The following is a 17308-nucleotide window of genomic DNA, read 5'->3' on the forward strand; positions in this document are numbered from 1 at the left end:
AACTTCAACCGAATTCATAGTCCTTTCATCTTGCCCGCCTCCGAATGAGCCTATCGTCAGCCTTTCTTTTCCTTTGACCGGACAACCAAGTTTCTCCGATAAACGTTTAAGAATGAACGTCCTTTGGCTTTCGGTATCTAACAGAACCCGACCATAGCATGGCTTGTTTCTAGCTTCTGCTAGTGCCACTGCAGTCTGCAGAAAAATACTTGATGATATGTTCATATATTGGCAGGTAGACTCTAGCTCTTCCTTATTTTCATTTGCACCTTGCATGGTCGCTGTACATTGAGCTGTAAGTTCTCTTCTCCGACACATGGACGTTGCATGCCATTTCCCACATATTTTACACCTTATGTTTGCCTTGCATATTTTGGCGGCATAACGAGGCCTAGTGCAATGGAAACATCTATTTGACGCTTTTAGCTTCATTTTCTTCTCTTCATGCGTCATAGTTTTCCTACAGGCATCCGTATAGTGGGTGTTGGTCTCACAAAATATGCAATACTTTGCGGCTGTACTCTGAAAATAACTGTTCTTTTCTGTTGTCTACCGTCAGATTTGTTGCCGTAGCTTTCATTCCATTCGCCCAATTCCTCTCTGCACTCTACTTGATCTTCGATATATCTCATCAAACACCTCAGAGTGTCTTCGTGATGTTTAGCTGCATTCTGGTCTTGCGTTGAAGGTTTGCCGGCCAATTCTCTTTGTCTCAGCTGGAACCCCATGTGCATCTCCGCAGGTAAAGATCTTTTCAATACCGGCAGGAGCATTGACGCATATGATTCGATTTTCACGCCTAAGGATTCCAGCCCACGTGTGTGCACTTGTACCTTGTCTGACAGTCTTCTTAAGCCTTCATAGTCGCTGCAGCTTGCTACTGTACTCAGGTTAGTTAGCTCTTTCATGTGCATTTCTACAAGCGCTTCGTCTTTTCCATAACGCTACTTGAGCAGATCGATAGCTTTCATGTAGTTGCTGTCTGAAAATTGAAATCCCTCCACGGTAGCTGCCGCTCTCCCGGTTAGTGATGACAGAAGGCAGGTGAACTCTTGGTTCTCGTTTAAATCAGTTCTCTCGTGAACAGCTGACTCAAACTGATGCCAAAACCTCTGCCACTTCCTCTTGTCGCCATCAAACTTCATTAATTCTACCTTTGGGAGCTTTACGGCCGTTGCTTGCAGCATGACAATGCCTAGCACTGTCATTAGAGGTGCCTTGCGCCCCCCCCCCTGTCTCGCGCTGTTCTTGTCGGCAAAGGTACGCATTGATGTTGTGCAGAACGCTAATAACCTTCAGCTCGTACTCGGTTGTTTTCGCAAACTCCGATTCGGCTGTTTCCGGCGTTACAAACTCTTCCATCTGCTCGTCCACTTTCTTTATTATTTCTGCGATGCCTTTGATCTGGCTGGCTAGCAGCGATATCGCGGTGGGATCTTGATTTTCCTGAAGCTTCTTTTCTGCTTCGCTTGCTAGGTTTGTTATTTGCGTCCTCAGCGTTTTTCTTTTCTTTGAAATCACGTCTCGGTTCATATTGGATAACTTAGGAACTGCTGGTCGCTTACAGATTTCAGCGGCGAGTCTTCATCCGTGTGTGTGTCGTCCTCCGTGTATGTGCCGCTCTCAGCTGTCGATATCCCTTCTCGCAGCCGTCGGTTCGCACTGGGTCCTCCTCTTCTTCCGTCTTCTGTGGCCAGTCCTTCGTCCTGGTATCCTGTGGCCACTCGGAAGAGGAGCAGCCGCAAATCCTGGTCACGGCACCATGTCGCAGAAACGAGACGAGACGATCGAGACAAACTGCGTTCGATGCGAACGATAAACAAGATTCTTCTTCTTCTTCATTTGCTCAATAATGCGCGCGCACTTCCGTGCCCGCTGTCTTGTTCTTCTTCTCCTTGTCTTCGGCGAGTTTCTATAGTTAGTACACAACTGTAAGCTTTATTACACATTGTTAGCTTCAAGATGTTCTGTCAGACGTCTCAAAATAGAAGATGAGCTGGTGGGGGCAACGATTTTCTTACGAAGGCCGTTCCACTCTGTGGAAGTTAGAAAAATGAATCAAAATGAAAAAGCAGTGGTCCGCGCGAGTTGACACGTGACTTGGTGCGAACGACCTGTGCCGCGAGATATGCGCGCTGCGGGTGTAACTTAAGGTGGTTGATTAAGAACGCTGAAAAAGAATTTGTGGTAGAGCGACAGCCTAGCGAGGCGGCGACGATGGGCAGTACTTGAAAGACCACATTGCTATTTTAGTGGCGTAACGCTGATGTCATAGGAATGCACAAGAATGAAATAACAGGATCTCTTATGCATTCACCTAAGACAGCTGGAAGAGGAAAACCATATTCTTTTTCTTCTCAGTCGATGCGTTGATGCTGCACCTAAAGCGGTTTGGCACAGCTTCCAGGATCGGATGCACATCGGTTAGGTTTGCGCTGCCTCCGTAGTCGGCCCACCTTTGACCAAGCAAGGATGTTGTGTGATGACGTCACCATGTGACACCATGATGACGTCTTATGATGACGTCATCATGTGAAGATGACTTTTTGCACAACTCGTGTTGACGCCACCGACGGTGGACGCCGGTCAATTTTTGCGTTGGATGAGGCATCTAAGGCTCTCGCCTTAATCAATCTGGGCGCGCGATTTCGCACCGACTGTAATACTTCGGTGAGGTCCGCCTGATATGGGTACCAGACAGATGATGTGTATTCGCGTTTTGGTAGAACGAGTGACTGATATGCGCGTTGTGGGGCATGGCGAAGGTTACGTTGTCAGAAACCTAGTGCTTCGTTAGAAGCTGATATGATGTTGGTGATCTGGGTGCACCAGGATAGGTGATTGCATTTAGTGACAGCCAAGTATTTATATGATGGTAGTAATTCGAGGGGTGTACTGGTAATTTTGCATAGTAATGCTTGGGCAATAAGGCTTCGAGAAAATGACATTATTTTATATTTTAGGGGCGAAGCTCCTTAAGCCGTGGGTCTGTCCTTCCTCTGTGACCGGTTTGTAACCACTCGTCAACGTCATCTTCTTCTACTGCATACAAGAACGCGCGCTTCTCATGAGCTAGTATGCAGTTCTGGTATGCAGTAGCAGAAGAAGACGACGTTGACGAGTGACTCTCGTGCGTGTTCGCCTGGCATTCTTTCTTCTTTACTGCGCGCGTTCTTGTATGCAGTAGAAGAAGAAGACGACGTTGACGAGTGACACTCGCGTTCGCAGCGAGCCACCGGATGAGCAGGTGGCTATAGACAGTAGACGAACAAAATAAAAGAATAAAATAAAAGTTGATTTGTGTATACGCGCACAGTCTCACGTATATCTTAATGACGTAATGGGCGAACTTTCACGTGAGGGTTACGGTTTTACTGATGATTTCCCCCTCTGGAGCTTCGCCCACTTATGATCATTCATTCCGTGGATATGGCGTGTTTTTTTTTTTGCAATTAGGATCCATTAACCTGGTGTCACACCATTTTAATATGTTCGGCACGTCTTCCTGGAGAGTTTTTATCAGATATAATTCGTTCACTGGAATAAATAGCGCAGTCATCTGCAAACACATAAAGATAGCCAGAAGTATGCGGTGGTAGGTCATGAATATATATTAAGAATGAACGCATTCCCAGAACAGAACCATATGGATGCCTGACTTTACAGGGACAGTGTTTGACAGCTTATTATTTACAATGAAAATACGTGAGTGGTTATTCACAAATTCCGTTACTCATTGTCCAGCACCACAGGTGAAAATAAAGTTTAGATATTTTAAGTAGCAGTCGCTTGTGAGGCACCTTGTCGAGAGCTTTAGCAAAGGCTTGAAAAATGGTGCCACGCGGTATGTTAATGGCACGATTAACATGCCTATTATGTAGAAGCATTGCTAGCTGTGTGTAACATGAGATCCCCTTTCGAGAGCCATGCTGTAAGGATGAAGGGAATTATTAGAATCAATGAAATCCCTCATATCAGATTACATGAGGAGTTCCATGATTTTAGAGCTAATACTGGTTAGTGAGATGAGATGATATTATCATGGAGAGTTTTTATTACCAGACTTGCGCACTGGATTGACCCAACCCCTTCCCAGCCACCTGGAATAGCTCCTTTCGAAAAGAATTGCGAAGTAATTGTAGTAAAAAATTCGTCAGATCCCACGTACCGTGGGAGTCGATGTTATGCGAAGCATGCGGCGGGTAGGTGACTGTGGCGTAAATTTTTACTTAGCGACACGTTACAAAATGACGCTAAATATTTGTATAAATTTTATACGCACACATATATATGTGTTGAAGAGCCGCATATGTGTTATATAACCAGTTGTTTACGGTTGGGTAACGCTGCCAATGGCAACGTGGGTATTACCAATACCAGAAGCGGTAAGCTGATATGTAGTGCTTATACGTGTCCCCAGAACACACGCACGTTTCACGAACCCGTGTGCATCTGTGCAAGACGTTCTTGACAGTTCTTGAACAAGGGCATCATCACCGTGATCAGTGAGCACAAACAGGGTCATGACTTGTTATCGGGTCCGGTCGCGATCGCGGTGACGAGAGGTCCATGTGTAGTGAAGTATGAGGTATAGTACGTGCGTTGGAAATCGTGGATGCCTCGGCCATTTCGTCGACAAATTGTCTGTCGATAGAGCCGGCGACATGTCGGAACCTGAAGTCACCGTTCGCGTTGGTGAGTTATAGGCCGTCAAGGCTGGTAAGCCTAGATAGGGCTACGTAGACCAACGTCAGTGGATGCCGCTTGTCGTATTCGTCGACTACATGGGCGTATGCGACCTACCTAGCCTAGTCTAAAAGGGAGCTGTCAATCAATCTGCCATCATTCTCGGTCAGCATGATGACATCGCCCAGCCCTGCAGGAAATGAAGCGGACAGTGGGTTGTTCTGGCGGACTAAGTGCACTTTACGGTGCGATGATGTGAATATTATACGTAACGTTCGGTAATGTATTCCTCCGGGGTCGTGCATTGCTTCAATATAGCTTGCTGAATCATAGGAATACTAACGTAGTGTTTATTAGACTGCTATAAAAGCGGAGCCAACACTGGAACTACAGACGTTAATCTGATATGGCGCCTGTATTGTAGGAGTAGACATCGTAGGAGTATCATGTAGTGTTCATTGTTTTCTTGTAAAATTAGACAGCCAGCACCACAAACACAATTGACGTTGCACCGATATTACGCTGCGTAGCCTGTTTTTCCAAACCAATTTATAGACCTGGCGCGGCTCAGTGGTAGAATATCTGATTGCCACGCAGAATGCTTGGGTTCGATTCCTGCTGGGATCCTAACTTTCATTCTTTCTCTTCGTCGGGTCAACGCTGCCGATTTCGGTTTTTCTTAACGCTATCGCATTTAAGTTACCAATGTCTGTTCTCGCTGTTCTTGGGTAGATACAAACTGTCAATCACCTGTGGCGCATACCCGTACACCGCGGCCCGTGGTAACGGGTATGTGCCACACGTGTCTAGGGGAAAGGGTTCGACACGTACGCGACAGGATTTTAACGTTATTCATGTCATGACCCAGCAATCATATTCGCCAAATCCTCTGACCCTCCCATGCAAATTTTGGTCTGCACCAAGTTAAGGAGGCGGTAATGAGAGCACCCAGACGTAGGCGGCTAGATAGATAGATAGATAGATAGATAGATAGATAGATAGATAGATACGTAGATAGAAACGCTCAAAGTGCCAGAGGTTCGCTAAGAAATGCTTCGCATTTAATAACAAACATGTAACCCTACGTGTGGTGTCTTCCAACACTTCTGTATTTATTTTCAGGTGATGAGGAAGGCTTAAGGTTATTGATTATGCATGAAATCCCATTTACGGTAAAGTTGAAGATAGGCATGAAAGAGGTTATTATTCCTGGGGGTAAAGAAAGTGATACGTCTAGCTCCAGTGTGAAAACGGCAGAAATAGCAGAGTTGAACAGTGGTGCAGACTGTGCCGGAGAATGTTTTACCCTAATGACTAGTAATGACAAGATACCGAGTCTCATTAGGGTTCACCACCCACCAGAACTGCTTTGCAATATTGATAAGCATGTTAGGTAGATAAATCTGATAAAAAGAGGTTTTAGCATGATGCAGTGAGGTTACGTGGGCGTTGCATAATCGATGTAATCTTTTCGTTCGTGGCTACCGAAAGTATTTGTCGCTTGCCCCTCTCATGCGGCTAATCTTACAGTCAAACTAGGCCAATTTGCATGTAAAGTCAACATGGCCGCTCTCTTCCGTCGTTGCTCGGCCGGCTCGGAGCGCGTTTCGCGACGTGTCACACGAGAACGGTCCCGAAGATTAGACGTAACAGCGGGGTTCCCAATGCATTGGGTCCTATGGGAGCTATGCCGGGACCAGCGGAAAACGACGTAACAGCCAGGAAAACGCAACAGAGAGGAATGTAACACCGGGGCTCTACTGTACTTCCCAGGCACGCTGGAATTCCCCCTATCTGGAAACGGGGTAAAAACGCTTTTCTGTATTTTATTCGATTTGGAGTAATTGTAAACCAAAGTTTGCGCCTGTTAGCGCGGCATCGAGCTCTGGAATGATTTGATCTGTTATTTTATTTAGCTTCCCTTTAAAGCGTCTCCAGTTGGTGTTAACAAAATGACTGCGAAACGTTGTCAAGTACGGGAAAGAAAAAGGGCTCTGTTGGTGTTCACTGGTCCGGTCGTCCACCGTCTTTCACTGTGGTAGAGGTTCCTCAAGATCACGACGTCCTCCTGCGTTCGTATCCCACCTGGAACTACGTTCCGGTCGCCGGACCCTGCTGACAGCGGTGCGGAACTATGCGATCACGGAGCACAAGTGCCTGGCTATTGTCTGGTCGAATCAGAAATTTTGCTCGTACCTCTACGGTGGGCGTTTCACCATCGTCACCGTCCATCACGCACTGTGTTGGCTGTCATCAATGACGAACACGTCGGGACATCTAGGGCGCTGGATACTACGCTTTCAAGAATACGACTTTAACATCACGTACAAGTCTGGCTACTATCATCATGGTGCCGACGCGCTGTCCTGATGCCCACTTTCGCCCTCTTTTGTCAAAACCTCCTCTGCATCTCATTCGAGTGGCCCCGACGTTCCGCCTGCCTCACACCAGCTCGCGATCACCTCAGTGGATTAAGTTTAACTTTGTTCGCGCTTCGATTGCCGTTCACTTCAGCGGGCAGACTCCTCCTGTCGAACTTTTATTCATGTCATTCACGGCACCACTAAACCACCCAACAGCCGCTTGCGACTCCAGCTTAGAGAATTTCGCCTACAAGATGGGGTGCTCCATCGCTATATTTATCACCCCACGGGTAACAAGTGGGTACCAGTCCTTCCCCGGTGCCTTCGTCTTCGTGTTTTCGAAGCATTTCACGATGACATTGCTGTCAGTCACCTAGGCTTCCGCAAGACCTACGACCGCATCATGACCCGCTGCTTCTGGCCTGACTTATCTACAACGGTATCCAAATACGTGGGCTCGTGCGCGTCGTCTAAGCACCGTAAACGACCCACGTCCCCTTTAGCCGATTTTCTAAAGTCTCTCCCCTGTGCGACTGCACCTTGGTATTTGTCGGAATTGACTTGTATAGTCCTTTGCCGTTGACGCTTTCTGGTCACCGTTGTATCGCCACTGCAGACGACCATTAAACAAGACTGCGCCTCTTCGTTCTGGTACAGCTACAGAAATCGCCGACCTTTTCTTGCAGTCCATCATTTTGCGCCACGGAGCTCACCACGTTCGTTTGAATGACCACGGCAAAGCCTTAATTTCCCTGGTCCCCGACGAAGTCCTCCGGGGGAGTAATACGAAGCATAAACCCACTTCTACACACCACCCGCAGACGAACGGCCTTGGCGAGCGCTTCCACCAAACGCTGTCTGACATGATTTTCATGTACTTACGTCCTGACCGCAGAAACTGGGATAACATTTTGCTATTCATCATATTCGCTTACGATACTGCGATACAACGATCTACTGGAAACAGTCCTTTCTTCCTCATGTATGAACGATCTGCCTCCTCCGTCTTCCACACGACATTCTTTTTGTCCCTGCTCCGTGCAGTACTTCCCTACCAGAAGAGTTCGCAGCTCGAGTCGCGCATTGCCGTGAAATTGCTCGTCTAAACGCAGAAGCTACTCAAGGGGAACGAAAACGTCGCTGTGAGAATAAACGACGCGGCGTAGCCTTTTATCCCGGAGATAAGGTTTTAGTATGCACCCTTGTTCGAACGTCTGGAGTTTGCGAGAAATTTCTTCACCGGTACATTGGCACCTACCGTTCTAGGACAAACTTCCCCAGTGAACTATCCCATCACCCCGCTTCACTCCGTCACTGACCTAGGACAAACGTCCCCAGTGAACTATCCCATCACACCGCTTCACTCCGTCACTGACCACAATCGCTGTAACACGGAAATTGTGCACATCTCCCGAACAAAGCCTTTCATTACTCGCTCAGCCAATCTTTGAGTTGCGGCCAGGCTGCCCGCTTCGAAGAGGGGGCAACTTAGTGTAAGTCCATTTAACGTACTTCGTCGTTCTTACTTGTACATAGCCATCATCATCCCTTTTATTCTTCTTGGTGCTGTGTGCCGAACCAGACACCGCGGAATGAACGGTTGTGCTGGCGTTCTCTCGTCCGGTCCTCGAGCGTCTTTTAATATTTTTATAGTCGCCCTTATCATATATTCGCACAGATTTCTTGTAGGTATCGCGTTTCGGCAAGGTGTTTGTCTAAAAATGGCAAGGATAACTTCATGACAACCAGTTTGTGGAAGGTACTGGAACAATGATAGGCTATTAGCTTTAGTTGAGAGTATGAAATTGAGGATGTTGCAAGATTCCTGTGTTATGCGACGTGGTTCGGTCGCTAGGTCCATCAAATTAGGGTAAAGAAACAAATTAACGAAATGACGCGCTACTACATCACCCGACAACCCATCGGAGTTGAGATTATTCCAACCTATGTGGGCAAAGATAAGCTTCCCGAATAGAAGTAAGTCCGTTTTGCGGGGCACTACTAGGAGGTTATTTGTGTCGTATTACATCTGTTACAGACAAAAATTTCGACAGCTCCCACGCGTTGTCGGAATCGATTTCATGCGAAGCAGTCAGCGAGTACTTCTATGCTGTATTTTATCGCTTTAATTTAAGCGTTGCGCGGTGGATCGACGTGTTTTTGCAAGTGTAGCAGCTGTGTGCACTTTGTGGCCTTACCAGGCACGTCGATCACACTGGTGTTTAAAGGGTAAGTTATGGTGCGACGTAACGTCAGCCTTCACGTTAGAGTACATACGTCAGTATTATCGAAACTAAGTGCACTTCATTGTGCAATCATGTCAATATCATACGTAACTTTCGTTAATGTATTCCTCCAGGGTCAAGCAATGCTTCAATATAGCTTGCTGAATCATAGGAATACAAATATAATGTTTATTAGACTGCTATAAAAGCTAAGCCAACACTGCTACCAAAGACGGTAATCGTACGATTAACGCATCTATCGTAGGAGTACATATGTACAGTGGCGTACCAACTCGTTCGCGAGTGGGGGGGGGGGGGGGGGCGTCGCTCACTATGTCCGCCGTGTGTGTGTCTGTGTGCGTGCGTGCGTGTATATTTGAGGTGATTTTTTATATTCATAGAGCTGATTACATGACTTGCTTTTCAAAATTGTTTGTTTTAGATCAAGGAGGAATCTGCACAAACAGATTGTGTAGGCTGGGCCGCCCCATACTGCGACAACACAGCAATGTTTAATAACATTTTGGAAATATAACAGTGAAGTTTAAAAAGTACACCCAAATTTAACCTGATCATCTGAGCATTGCATCAGCAAATTTCCCAGTCTTAGTTTGGCGTTGTAGGTACGATGAGTTTGAAGAGAGAGAGAGAAGAAATGTAGGAAAGGTAGGGAGGTTAACTAGACTATGCGTCCAGTTTGTTACCCTACACATGGGAAGGGAACCTGCCATGACTCTGGTACCTTAAATTCCACTTATTAAACAAAACATGTTGCTCGCAAAGCAAGGTACTTCGCAGAAGTCTTTAGGATAAGCCGTGTGCCAATTTCTTTACTGATAGAGCCCTCTAATATAAAGTCTCTCTTAAGAAGACCAAGTTCAGTCGAATAATATTTTTGGAAACCACATTGAGCCGATTGTGTATACCATAAGATTTTAAATGACTGCGAATTTATATACTAGGTGTTGTTCCTTGCCCTCCTACATTTGCCAGCTTGGGTTGGGGGCGGGCGGACAAGCGGTAAAGCGGCCCTTTACTCTTCTCCTCCGGTTCCTCCAAGTAAATAGCCTACGTAAACAGTGTAAGCTCAAATTTTCCTTGAAAAATTGTGGGTGATTATAACGTTAAACTACCCCGCATTGTTTCCTTCCGTATCGGTCGTAAGCTGTTAACGACTGGTCGAAATTTTCTGGGTCATGCTCACAGAACTTGCTCGTAAAACGACGCAACAAATGACCAGTAAGTGATCCACCACGTAATTACCACGTACGCTTGACTGCATAAAAAAATAATAATGAACTATTTTCAATACGGCGTATTGCTTGTCATTGGTTCTTCGCTATTCGTCAAAATTTTCACCGTGCCATAAAATCACCTCCTTGTTACGCGACGTAACAAGTCTGCGAAAACTCGCGGCGTTGAAATGACGTGTGCACAATAAGCAGCGCATTACTGTGCTGAACAATAACTCATTTTTTTTTTTGCGGAATAGACAGACAGGGTCTCTTTCTGAACGTAATTTAGGAAGGCTGCCCGCCAATCACATTGGCAGTGGCTGCTTATAGCAGAGGGCGAGATGGATTCATATATGTATGATAGATACTTTCAGTTGTAGTATCACGATGTTGAGCTGTTTTTGCGCGTGTACAACTCTCTGTGTACTCATCGTTGCTGACAAAGAGGTAGAGAGGGAAATAAACATTATTAGGAACAGACACAATCCTTTGCAGGTAGGCAGCCTTCTTAGTCCAGAAAACCGCGGACGGTGATCATCTCACTGGTGACGTAGATCAAGTAACAGGGCAAACTTGAAAGCTGGGCTTCTCAATATGCTCGACTCCACTTCCTTGTTACAACCCGCCACGATCGCTGCAGTCTACCATATCATAAGCCAAGTGAAGCAGGCTAATCGGAGACTAAAGTGGTAATCTATTTTAGCTGTCCTGGCAAGGCACAACTAACATACTGGACACTTCTGCACACTCATCAACTCACAGCAGCTTGAATGTGGAGCAGTGGCGATGCTAGTCGTTTTCATAGAAAGAAATTGAATTTCCTGAAAAAAGAGAGCGTTTGAGGGGCTATAAAACGTTTACCGGTTCCCGCCCATTTCTGCGTCTCGGATTACTCAAATTTCAGGCCAGGCAGAACAAAATAAAATCATGACAGATTGCTGTAATGTTATAGAGCGCCTGCAGAGCGATAGCCTCCTCTGCAATGCTTGAGCGCAGGACGCACAAGCGTGGAATAGGCAGCCCGCACTGCAGGTAGCCTAGAGTGCGTGGTCATGACACATGGGAGACAGTCGTCACAGCAGAATCGTAGGCCACATTTTATTATAAAATTACGTTATTGCTGCGTTCAAGTAAAACTCCGCCCCCCCCCCAACATTTCTCAGTGGGGGGGGGGGGGCTAGCGCCCCCCTTGCCCCCCGGTAGATACACCTATGCATATGTAGTGTTTATTGCATTCTTGTAAAATTAGATAGCCAGCACCACAACCATAATTGATGTTGCACCGACATTACGCCTGCAGAGGCTGTATTTCGAAACCACTTTACAGACCTGGTGAGGCTCTGTGGTAGAATACCTGATTGCCACGCAGAATGCTTCGCCTCGATTCCTGCTGGGATGCTAATTTATATTCTTTGCATTCGTCGGGTCAACGCTACCGATGTCGGTTTAAATGACGAGTGTCTGTTCTCGCCGTTCGGGGTCGATATAAACTGTCAATTAACTGTGGCGCATACCCATACACCGCGGCCCGTGATAAACGGGTATGTGCCAGACGTGTCTGGAGCAAAGGGTTTCACGATGTACGCGACATGATTTTCAAGTTATTCATGTCATGATCCGACAGTCATATTGTTCAAATCTTCTTGCCCTCTCATGCCAATTTTAGTCTACACGAAGTTATGCAGGCGATCATGAGAGCACCCAGACGTGGCCGGCTAGATGGATAGATACGTAGGTATAAACACTCAGTGCCAGAGGTTCGCAAAGAAATGCTGCGCATTTAAAATTCCAGCCCTGCAAGGAAAACGCAGCACAGTCACAGCGAAAGCTGGAAGAGTGGCATTTCTAGAGCTTTGTAAACTCTTTTGGGTCTACTAAGACAAGCACACTTGCAGTGCACCCACTACGCCGTAAATCATAATTTTTGTGAAGTTGGGAAGCGCCCACTACACCATTATTCCTCTTTTTGCGGAGGAGCGAGGTACTCGCTACACATCTGTAACGCATTAAGTACATATTGTTCATGCGACGGCTGATGACTATGAAGACTTACGGTTCAGCCCTTTTTAATGTGTTGGAAGCTCTAAAAGACGGACTAGTTACCTAATTCGCATAGTTGTACTGCCGGCGTTTATTTCACTCTCCTACCACGCTATATAACATATGTTAACGTGTGAAGAGAGACAAGGAAATGACTTTATTGAGGCCCTGAGCAAATGAGTTAAGGGGACCTTGCGGGCTTTCTTGGCAGCTAATACAAATACACTAGCGAGGTACCCACTACGCCATGAATCATCATAATTTTTGTGAAGTAGGCAAGCAGCCACTATGCCATTTTTCCTAATTCTGCGGAGAACAGTGGTACCCGCAACACATATGAAGGCATTATGTGCACTTTGTTGATGATGTGCCTGATGACGATGTAGAATTATGGCTGAGCGCTTTCTAATGGTTTGGAAGCATTCGACGACCCACTCGTTGCGCACTTCGCATTGTGTGACGCCTGGTTACAGAATTCGCGTTGTGTGATGCCCGGTTGTTGTTTTGCTCTTCTGCAACGTTATTACATATGTTAATGTGGTTGCTCCCCGACATGAAGCTTGTATAGGATCTTTTTGCAACGGAGGTTCAAGCACCGACATGGCTCTTTGGTAGAATACTGGGGTACCACGCAGAGCGCGCAGGTTCGAACCCCGTTGCGTCCTGGATATTTTCTTCCTTATCTCGTTTTGTTTTTATTTCGCGCGATAGCGGCCACGGACATCGGCAGCGGTGGCAACGGCGGATAACTAATGCGACAAAAGCGGCCGTTGTTGTGTTCCTATAACCGCTTCCGCGATAAAAGGAATGTTGTGTGGAGATGCGTGGACAACGAGCCATAACATTCCCATAACGGATGGCATATCGAGTACTATGCACGGCAATTGTCGATCAGTTATTCGGAGTACACCACCAGGGGGCATATCCACTCAGTTTTACAGGGAAAGCTGTTATGAAATCACAACAACCGTTTTTGCAGCCGTAGTTTTCCACCGCCGCTGCCGCCGGGGTCCCTAACCACTATCGCGCAAAATTAGAAAAAAAAAATAAATGAAATAAGGCAAAATATTTAGGATGTAACGGGGTGCGAACATGCACACTCTGCACGAGAACCCAGTATTCCACCAAAGAGCCATGCCAGTGCTACAAACTGCGTTGCAGAAAGACTCTATACGGGCTTCATTTCGGGAAGGAACCACATTAACGTATGTATTACAGCGTGGTAGAGGAGCGAAATAGGCACCAGGCGTCACACAACACGAATTCTGAACCAGGCGTCACACAATGCGAATTGCGCAACGGGTTTGGTCGTGGAGTGCTTCCAACCCACTAAAAAGAGCTCAGCTATTATTCTTCATCGTCATAAGGCACAGCACCAAGGAAGTTCACATAATGCCGTATAGACGTGTAGCGGGTAGAACGCTTCTCCGCAGAATGACGAAAAATGGCATAGTGGCTGCTTCCCTACTTCACAAAAATTGCATACTGGAGCAGGTAGCGCAATAAACAGACACAACCTAAAAACAGAGACACGAGACGAGCCCTAACTTCAAACGAGCTCTAACTTCAAACTGAGTTTGAAGTTAGAGCAATTTCAAATTAGCGCTCGTCTCTTGCGTTTGTTTCTTTGATTGTGCCTGTTTATTGCGCTACCTGCTCCAGCATTCCTGCAACGCCGTAGTGTCATTACAGCAGGAGGGTGCTCATACGAATTAGATATAGTTTAGTGATATTCCTGTAATTGGACACGGAAACAGAATGCGCAATATAATAATAACAACATATAGGAACACCAACGTACCCCAAAAATTTTAGTAGAATATAGAAATAGCAAAGAGATATAAAATGTGGAATACACATGTCAGAAGTCACAACGTTGAGAAAAAAGAACAGTGTTGTCAATTAAGCCTACTATATCTTCAGGAAGTGGATTGCATTCTGTAATACTTTTTAAAAAGGAGTTGGCAAAACTAGTGGATCTGGAGGAGTACTCTTGTATTTTATGCGTGTGCTGACATCTTTTCGAACGAAATCTTGGTGCTAGTAAGTATTCCGCTTTATCAATTCCTGTTTGAAAATATATTTTATGTAAAATGTTAGTGGAACTTTCCGTCTACTAGATTATAGTGCAGATAGCGTGGATTCGATTTCTTGTTGTAGTGAGGGGCTTTTATTTGATTTGCCACAGCGAGATAGTTCCGATAGAACGCAGCATACGGTATTTTAGGATTCAGCAAAGGTTTATCGCTCTGATTCAACGAATGGACTCATAAATTGAAGGGAGCATGGAACTTTTTTTCTCGTACGAGAGCAGAAGCATCGTAGCGCTACGAACCAGAAGAGAGAGGGCTTCCCAACATTGTAATTACTGCTTTTAAGTTTTAGACCATATGAAAGAATCGTTGTCGTGGTTTCGTGAGATGAAAATTTTACAAATACGGCACCACAATGCTGCTGGGTAGGAAGCTATAGACGACGAGCCCGTTCTATTTCCGTTGAGTACATGTTTATCGGTTGCTTGTTGCGGCAAACTTCAATGAATAATTGTTCAGACTTGGCGAATGTTTTCGAGCCCAATATGACCAAAATACCTTAAAGGGGCCCCGCAATGGTTTGCCAAGTCATGGAATTACATCATTAAAGATGATTATTTCCACACGAATCGACCACCGCAAAACATTTTAGAATCCGTGCAGTACGAGCGGAGTTACATGTGCGACAAGTCTTTGCAAAGACTTGTCGCACGCTGTAGTCGCTTTCTCTATTCTCTCGTCATGACGAAAGCGCTGGAAGCTAAGCAGGGAGGGGTGGCACGGGACAAGAACGTGCGTCAAGCGCGCTTCGTGACCTTGAGCACTTTTTTTTTATTCGAATGCGCGTGCAAGTGACGGCCTCCCGCGGCGGCTTCTGTAACTACCGAGTGCGCCATGTTCAAATCTGCCAATGGCGTGGAACTTGTGCCAGTGACGCCGTAAGCACCATTCTTGTCGAGAGAACAGGAAGCGATTTTTATGAGACTGAGAATTTATTGCAAATCTCAGGCCGCGTGCTTTTAGCTCTCGTGTTCTAGGGAGCCTCGACTACCGATCGGTAGCGTTTGTTGACCATGCTGAAAAAGTGTTGCAGAGTCCCTTTAAAAAATCAGATTATGGCGACGGCTCTGACTTTCTTCATCATCGACACGAGTTTATAACCCGACAATGTGCAGCATGATATGCATTTATTCCACTTCATTTCGTGAGAAAAGCAGTGCATCATTGTGGCTGTTTAGGTTAGCTAAGCGCGTACCTAGATCCGTCATTGTTTTGTCAGTTACGACTAGCTGGGCTTTCACATTCCTTGCTTCTGCGAACATTTCTGCTTGGCTAACCGACAGGGTGACTGTTCAAAAAGAAGCCTTTCAGAGGTGACATGAGTAGGGTTACTTTCGAGCTGCCATATAGTATTAGTGCACGAATTATATTAACACATTTTGTAGCAATCAGAATACAGCAGTGTTGGCGCGGCAACCACACCAGACAATAATTGCTCGACGTTTTTCAAGGTGGCGGTTCTACGATCGCCATCTTACGGGTAGTTCTATCCGAGCCGCCAGAAGACGCCACTCAGTCAGGACCACGAGGACACTGCTTGGGGGGTAGGGGGGGCAGAAACTTTCAGACTTTTGCCGGCGCGCGACACTGGATGATGAGGGGGCGAGAAGCTTGCTCTCGCGGTTCGAGAAAATGACGCCCTGAGAAGTCGATTTTTTTTTTCGCCCGTTCAACGACATCTCTCTCTCTCTCTCCTTCTCTGATGCCCCTCGCGAACTTATCTCTGCACCCTGCTGTGCGATGCTCTTGAAGCACCACGGGAGAAACAAACTGCGTTGAAACCCGCACGCGCAGGCTCTCGGCCGTGAGCGCCGGTACGTTTAGTGCGTGGCAACTTGCTCGAGAAGTCTTGACTCACTGGCCAGCTGCTTTCCGTGACATACTGTGCTAAAATGTGGGGCTGGCACAGTATCGCAGAGGTCACATCCCAATCGAACCATGAGTAATTTCATCCTTTTGTGTAAATATGTAAATAATCCCCCTCTGTCGCTGTCGTTTACGCCTACCTCATTCACTGATGACCACTATTCAGTTGTCAGTTGCTTGAGCAGAAGAGCGGTCCTTTTAAAATAAACTCTCACTTTCCTTTTCTCTACATTCATATACTTTTAAAGTAAACAACCACTTACCCCTACTACCCTGTACCGTTACACATTGTGCCACAGGCAATTTAAGCACCAAAGATCTTATTTCTTTTGATAAAGAACTGAGCGCGAAATTCTGTCGCTCGAACGCTAGCTGCCTTGTGAATACCACCTAATAGCTGGAGCTTGGTCAGCAGGGGCAAATAATTATGGTGAAAATAGGGCTTCCATTCACACTTTCTGAGTTATTAGCAAACGCTTAGGAAAATTCCGTTCTCGTGGTGTTGTCGGCTCCAAGCAACCACGTATGAAGCAAGAAATGTTTCAAATGATATAAGCAGACAGGCCGCGTCTGTGCTAGAAGCACAGTAGACCACTAATTACTTAGCGTGGTCACAACTATATTGCTCACTGCCATATGAAATCTTGTCATGCATACCCGTTGCGGACACAGCCTCGCATGTGCGATTTCGTCTGCTGTCTACGACCTGGTCATTATCCAGCACCTGAAGGAAGTTGTAAGGCCGAAACGCGCATACTTGTAAAGACTTCTTTGAAAAGTATGTCCGTATCTCACTTGGT

This window comes from Rhipicephalus sanguineus, chromosome 5 (genome assembly GCF_013339695.2).
Source record: "Rhipicephalus sanguineus isolate Rsan-2018 chromosome 5, BIME_Rsan_1.4, whole genome shotgun sequence".
Taxonomy (NCBI): Eukaryota; Metazoa; Arthropoda; class Arachnida; order Ixodida; family Ixodidae; genus Rhipicephalus; species Rhipicephalus sanguineus.